The sequence below is a fragment of the Haplochromis burtoni genome, unplaced genomic scaffold, assembly GCF_018398535.1.
Source record: "Haplochromis burtoni strain Fernald_Lab_line unplaced genomic scaffold, NCSU_Asbu1 Contig_279, whole genome shotgun sequence".
In the NCBI taxonomy this organism is placed as follows: domain Eukaryota; kingdom Metazoa; phylum Chordata; class Actinopteri; order Cichliformes; family Cichlidae; genus Haplochromis; species Haplochromis burtoni.
Genome location: NW_024582640.1, coordinates 645,730 through 651,596, shown reverse-complemented (window position 1 = coordinate 651,596; position 5,867 = coordinate 645,730). Strand labels below are relative to the sequence as shown.

The following is a 5,867-nucleotide window of genomic DNA, read 5'->3' as shown; positions in this document are numbered from 1 at the left end:
TTATACTTAAGATAAATATTCTGTTCATCCCTGCACTCACGTAAGATACTTAGTCATATTTTGCCTATTACTCAGCTTTCTGACTTTCTCATGGATGAAGAAACAATAAACAGACATACATGTCAGTGACAGGCTCTGAAGCTACTCGTCATGTTACAGATCAGAGTTTCTGAGTTTGGGGCTGTTGGGATCTTTCCAAGGCAAAAGAAAATATTGTATGTAAAAAAATAAATAAATTAAAAAAAAAAAAAAAGATAGATCAATGCAACTTTCTCCTCAGAAGTTGTTCCATTTTCCAACTTCGTCAGAAGTGGCTAATGTGAGCTTTTTGCTACACAAGTGTGCAGCGTAAAGGCACCTTTGATTTTTTTTTTCATGCAGATAATTGAGGAGCTTACTCTGTGTAAAACAAGTAACACATTATTAGTTACCTGTGATTAGCTCAGTAATGCATTAGATTACAGCGGTACAGAAAAAGTTCCTGCAAGTAGTTTGAGATGTGTTACATCAAGGGATGGGAATCAAGACCAGGTTTGCAGTAGTCCAGTTCCTTGGAACTGTAAGCCTGCCTGTCTGCTGATCGGACATATTGGTCCCCCTTGTATTTTTGCTACAATCAGATTTCAGTTTGTGTCCTTAAGAGGAAAGTAATGACAGAGTCTGCAGCGTGGATATTACTTTTCTTTTTGCCCGTGTATTCTGTGTTCCTTTATAATCTGAATCATAGTTTAGTTTAGCATTTTGTACAACTCAGGCTTGTTAGAGTACAGCCAAAAAACTGCCTTCCTGTGTTACGCCTCGCCTCTAGAGCTCTGAATTTTGAGTCCATTGCCTACCACACAGCAGCATCATGAAATCTTTTCAAATCCCATTCCTAGTTATTCCTGACACTAATGTCCATATAGCAAAATGAGTAGTCAATCATATAAGACATTAATATTAAACAGTTTATTAAAGGCGCTATTAGGGGGCTATACAAATATATAGTCCCTCAGACTTCACTTTTCCAACAGTCTATAATCGGTGGCTGGAATTCTTCACACATCCACCCTCTAATCTTTAAACATACACTCAACAAAAATATAAACGCAACACCTTTGTTACTGCTCCCATTCCCCATGGGATGGACGTAGAGACCTAAAATTCATTCCAGATACACAATATAACCATCCCTCCCAAACAGTGGTCACAAATCAGTCCAAATGTGTGGTAGTGGGCACATCTGCTATATTGAGATAATCCATCCCACCTCACAGGTGTGCCACATCAGGATGCTGATCTGACATCATGAGTAGTGCACAGGTGTACCTCAGACTGCCCACAACAAAAGGCCACCCTGGAATGTGCAGTTTTGTCTCACAGCAAAATGCCACAGATGCCACAAGCAATGAGGGAGCGTGCAATTGGCATGCTGACAGCAGGAATGTCAACCAGATCTGTCGCCCGTGCATTGAATGTTCATTTCTCAACCATAAGCCGTCTCCACAGGCGTTTCAGAGAATATGGCAGCACATCCAACCGGCCTCACAACCGCAGACCTCGTGTAACCACACCAGCCCAGGACCTCCACATCCAGCAGGTTCACCTCCAAGATCGTCTGAGACCAGCCACCCAGACAGCTGCTGGAACAATTGGTTTGCACAACCAAACAATTTCTGCACAAACTGTCAGAAACCGTCTCAGGGACGCTCAACTGCATGCCCGTCGTCCTCATCGGGGTCTTGACCTGACTCCAGCTCGTCGCCGTAACAGACTTGTGTGGGCAAATGCTCACATTCGATGGCGTCTGGCACGTTGGAGAGGTGTGCGCTTCACGGATGAATCATGGTTCACATTGTTCAGGGCAGATGGCAGCTGAGAATGTCCCAGTTCTTGCATGGCCAGCATACTCACCGGACATGTCACCCATTGAGCATGTTCGGGATGTGCTTGACCGGCGTATACGACAGCGTGTACCAGTTCCCACGAATATCCAACTAGGCTGTTCATGCTCAAAAGCCATCCAATGTGGCTGAATTAAAACAGTTTGGTAGAAATGGGTTTGCTACTTTAGCAATTTACCATTATTATGCCATTTTTGTTGCATCCAGGGTCCTCAGTTTAAAAAGAACTCTGCAGGAGACCCAGGTGGAAGCTTTAGAATCCTTTACTTTGGCAGAGTCACCATAGGCCAGTAGAGGTCATATTATTATAGTAATTCTGAAGCAACTCTTTTACTCTCAGGATTTTTATACTTAAGATAAATATTCTGTTCATCCCTGCACTCACGTAAGATACTTAGTCATATTTTGCCTATTACTCAGCTTTCTGACTTTCTCATGGATGAAGAAACAATAAACAGACATACATGTCAGTGACAGGCTCTGAAGCTACTCGTCATGTTACAGATCAGAGTTTCTGAGTTTGGGGCTGTTGGGATCTTTCCAAGGCAAAAGAAAATATTGTATGTAAAAAAATTAATTAATTAAAAAAAAAAAAAGATAGATCAATGCAACTTTTCTCTCAGAAGTTGTTCCATTTTCCAACTTCGTCAGAAGTGGCTAATGTGAGCTTTTTGCTACACAAGTGTGCAGCGTAAAGGCACCTTTGATTTTTTTTTTCATGCAGATAATTGAGGAGCTTACTCTGTGTAAAACAAGTAACACATTATTAGTTACCTGTGATTAGCTCAGTAATGCATTAGATTACAGCGGTACAGAAAAAGTTCCTGCAAGTAGTTTGAGATGTGTTACATCAAGGGATGGGAATCAAGACCAGGTTTGCAGTAGTCCAGTTCCTTGGAACTGTAAGCCTGCCTGTCTGCTGATCGGACATATTGGTCCCCCTTGTATTTTTGCTACAATCAGATTTCAGTTTGTGTCCTTAAGAGGAAAGTAATGACAGAGTCTGCAGCATGGATATTACTTTTGTTTTTGCCCGTGTATTCTGTGTTCCTTTATAATCTGAATCATAGTTTAGTTTAGCATTTTGTACAACTCAGGCTTACGCCTCGCCTCTAGAGCTCTGAATTTTGAGTCCATTGCCTACCACACAGCAGCATCATGAAATCTTTTCAAATCCCATTCCTAGTTATTCCTGACATTAATGTCCATATAGCAAAATTAGTATTCAATCATATAAGACATTAATATTAAACAGTTTATTAAAGGCGCTATTAGGGGGCTATACAAATATATAGTCCCTCAGACTTCACTTTTCCAACAGTCTATAATCGGTGGCTGGAATTCTTCACACATCCACCCTCTAATCTTAAACATATCAACAAAAATAGTTGCGTTCGCCTTTGTGCATTACACTGTATAAAATCCCCACTGACAGTGACATGTAAAGCGCTAAAATAATACACAAATAAAGTTGTATTATGGCTTACATATTGTTAAATTATAATAGAGCTTACCTATTTCTTCCAAAAGTTTGACTTCCAAAAACATGTTGTACCTTTTAAACAAACAGACCAGGTCAATTCAGTATGTAGATGAGAGGGAACTTGGAGTTCTGTGGTTGTGCTTTAAATATGTCACATATTATCGTTTTTCTTGTCCTTCATCCAGGTGTCTGCTGGTTATCAGATGGAATTTTGTTTGGTTTAGTACAAAATTACCCCTCACCTTCTCTCCTGATTTGCTCAACATTATTAATCATTTTCTAGAGGACGGTTTAGTGACAGTCTTATCCATGTGAGAGCCCAATTCAACAGGTTTCTATTCTGATTCTCAAAGTCTATTGAGCAAAATTAACTTTTTGTACAAAACTCTAGTCACTTATGAGACAGGAGTTAGGTCAGTAGTAAGACATTTTTTTAACTGTCCTAATGGAATTGGGTTGCCATTTAATTAGTGCATTCTGAACTTACTGACCAGTCAAAACACTGGCAAAAAGCTTTGCTCTTCAAATCACACAGAGAGTTGGGGAAACCTGCAACAAACCTTATAAACAGTACATTTGCACAATCACTGAATGAATGCTCAATGGTCAATGGTAACTTTATTGTCTCTAACGGGAAACTGATTTGCAGTATGTCCATACAGAAATATAAAAAACACAAACAAACAAACACATCACCTCACACAAAAAAATAATATAAGCCTGAGAAAATAACCTCAATTTTATCATCAAAAAAGTGCAATGTGCAATGGCAACAACACTTACGGTTTAGTGCTATTAACCATGATAATAGCAGTAGGGGCTTTAATCAATGTTTGCTTTTACAGTGCCATGATCAGAATGGATCATGGCACCGTATGATGAAACTCTATATAATGAAACTATAGACCAGTTTTTTTTTATTGTATTGACTTACCAAGTAAAACAAGGGTTATGATAAATATAAATATATATAATGTTCTTCCTCTCCCCCCCCCCCCCCCCCAATTTTTGCACATGTTGAGGAGCGTATCAGGTACATTTCACTGCATGTTATACTTGTATAACTATGCATGTGACAAATAAGGAACCTTGAACCTTGAACCTTTAGAATAGAATACAGAGTCTCTGTATTATGGAAATATCACATTAAACATTTTGGTACCAAATTTTTCTTTGATTACCAAAGACACTGTGTGAACTGACGAGGAACAAACATATGCAATTAACTATTTTTCATTACCGTAGCTTCTGTGGCTGTCTCCACCGTGATGTACACACACATTACATTAATAGGTAGGATTATTTCATTTGGGTGAGCATAGACGTTGTGAACAACTGCAAGAACCACAAGGACCAACAAGCCTCAAGGTCTCAGAAAATGTCAAAAAGCCTTTTTTTTCTGTTTGCTAGCAGCTTAGTTTTTAGATCAGTTTACATTATAGAGCCTTGTACGGTCATATTATCCAGTTCACTAGATCAATGTGGCACAGAGTTTTACATTCTTACAGATTAGGTTGCAAAAGTGTTTATTTTATTAACCTATTACCATATCAAATGCATGTCATCATTATATCTGCTGAAATTCAATCTTTGACACTTCAATGAGTTTGTGTCCAAGGCTTAAGTAATCACCATGAAAAGAAGAAGCAAAATAATGTTAGAGGGAAATAAATAGTGACAATTTCTACTCAGCATGCTCTGGTTTGTTGCTATCACAACACAATCGCAGTGTTTCTCTCGTAATATAAAGTTTGCACACTAGAGCAAAGTTAGCACTTTCACAGTTTCACAGGTTTTGCGTGATAGTTCGTTGATGTTTGCTTCAAAAGAAAAGCAAACTTATTTTCACTGCGAACAAACTGTCTGATTATGTTCACAATTTAAGTCTGCGAAAAACTAGAGGGACTGCACACAACAGTTTATAACCGATTATCACGAAAGATAATGCTTAGCATGCTTACCATTTCTAGCCACGTGCATAAAATTTGGTCAACACCGAATACCACTGGCACAATGAGCTGATATCAGGGCATTTCCACGTAACGTTCATTGCCACACTTAATGAGAGCAGAATGAATTCTTTCCGTAGTACCTGCTGCTCCGTATTGTAACTGACTTAAAAACACCTATGCACCCTCAGTATCATGGTAGCAGGAAAGTTTTGGGTTTAAGTTATGGATGCAGAGGCCATTCCTGCCAACAAACACATGCAAACACCACCATCCCACAAACACCCGCAGAGATATGACTGAAGTGACGTGTGATTCTTTTGGTGCTAAACTAACAATATGCTGCCAAATACACTATTGCAGAAGTATGGTATTAAATACCAACATGTACAATACAAATTAAAACTTTTATTTGTGACCCACATGTAGAAAAACATTACAACACCTGATTGCTGTCTACAATGGGAAATCTCAAAACTAGCTAGCTTGACCTTGATGTTAGCATGACCTGGCGATAGCTGGGCTAACTCAGTTTACTACTTCAACAATAAA

General features: G+C 39.0%; 1 protein-coding gene across 1 annotated transcript in view; it reads right to left on the bottom strand.

Moving 5' to 3' along the window:
• The window catches only part of ugt5g1 (UDP glucuronosyltransferase 5 family, polypeptide G1), a 7,385-nt gene extending 3,886 nt beyond the window's left edge, over nucleotides 1-3,499 (bottom strand). The window contains 1 exon segment of the mRNA XM_042227754.1: nucleotides 3,398-3,499. The gene's annotated coding sequence lies outside the window, so the exon portion shown is untranslated.
• Nucleotides 3,500-5,867: the final 2,368 nt, after the last annotated feature.